Raw genomic sequence first — 1,601 nt, forward strand, 5'->3', positions numbered from 1 at the left:
CATGGCATTAACATGATGCTTTGGTGATTTTGAGGCTTCTTCAAGTTTAGCCATGGCCTTCTCAAACTTTAAGTTAATGGTATCAATATGAGCACTAAGTTGAGCACCCAATTGAGTAATAGAGTCCACTTCATGCTTTCCTCCTCTAGTAGCCTTGCGAGGTCTACTATATTGTGAATTATGGACCGCCATTTCCTCAATCTTGTTCCAAGTTTGATTATCGTCAACTTCGGTGAACATACCATTTGATCCCATGTTGAGAATGTTTCTTGAGTCTTCATAAAGACCATTCTAAAATTGTTGTACCAAGAACCACTCGCTAAGCCCATGATGAGGACATGAGCGACAAATTCCTTTGAATCGCTCCCAAGCTTCATACAAAGATTCTTCATCCCTTTGCTTAAAACCCGTAATTTGAGCTCTTAGCATGTTAGTCTTTTCCGGAGGGTAGAATTTTTTGTAGAAAGCTAGAGCCAACTTCTTCCAAGAGTCAATTCCAAGAGTAGCTTTATCAAGGCTTTTCAACCATTGTTTTGCGGTGCCAATTAGAAAAAAAGGGAATAAGACCCATCGAATTTGGTCTTGAGTAACTCCGGTTTGTGAAATCGCATCACAATAGTAACAAAAAGTTTCCATATGGGAATGAGGGTCTTCACTAGGCATCCCCCCCAAATTGGCTTCTTTCGACTAATTGGATAAATGCGGATTTAGCAATGAAATTCCCGGTTAAGTGTTGTGGTGGGGGAGTACCATTGGGTAGGTTCTCCTCGGTTGGTACGGAATGTGATGAAAACTTAGGCATTGTGGGTTGGTTGTGTGATTGATTTTGTGTTGGGTTCTCCTCACCTTCTCTTGCAAAAGGGTTGATGAACTCAATAGTATTTGGTTGAATATCTACAACCTCACCAATACCTCTCAAAGTACCTCTAGCAAGTCTTCTATTGGTTGTCAAAGTCCTTTCAATTTCGTGATCAATGGGTAATAAGTTACCTTGTGATCTTCTAGACATGCAAAATATCAAACAACTCGAAAACAATTAGAACAAACCTTGAGGAGTTTCACTTCCCCAAGGTAAAGAAAGACACAACTAATAACAATCTAAGAAAATCAAATCAAGTTAACACTGTCCCCGGCAACGGCGCCATTTTTTGTCGGACTCACTTGGAGCTTAGATTTCGGTTACTTGTCGTTAGGAGCACCTAGACCAAAACAATATTTATAACTTCATAAACAACTCTACTATTAGTAAAGAGGCAAGTAAAGGTCGGATCCCAAGGGACGGGTATTGATGTAGGATTTTCGATTGCAAGTAGCGGTGTCTAGGGGTGTCACAATTTGGGTTGAGATAAGAAGATCACTAAACTAAATAGCAATAAAAGTAAGCAAGCAAGATGACTAAAATGAGATGTAAACAATTGATTAAAAGCACTAGGGTGTCATGGGGTCATAGGGGATTCATGGGAATTGATCATACAGACATATTCTCAAATTATAAGCAAGCAATTATTGTTGTGATAGATCGAGTTGGTTTATATCTTACAATCCTAAGAAGGTTTGGGTCCCGGAGCCGAATCGATTATATTGTACAACACCTACAAGTC

General features: G+C 39.5%; 1 non-coding gene across 1 annotated transcript; it reads left to right on the forward strand.

The window, feature by feature from the left end:
- The first annotated feature begins 322 nt into the window (after window positions 1-322).
- LOC141604422 (small nucleolar RNA R71) lies at window positions 323-429 on the forward strand. The gene has a single exon (XR_012526122.1). It is a non-coding gene; the product is annotated as a small nucleolar RNA R71 (small nucleolar RNA).
- The last annotated feature ends 1,172 nt before the right edge of the window (window positions 430-1,601 follow it).

Source organism: Silene latifolia, chromosome 9 (assembly GCF_048544455.1).
Source record: "Silene latifolia isolate original U9 population chromosome 9, ASM4854445v1, whole genome shotgun sequence".
NCBI classification, from domain to species: domain Eukaryota; kingdom Viridiplantae; phylum Streptophyta; class Magnoliopsida; order Caryophyllales; family Caryophyllaceae; genus Silene; species Silene latifolia.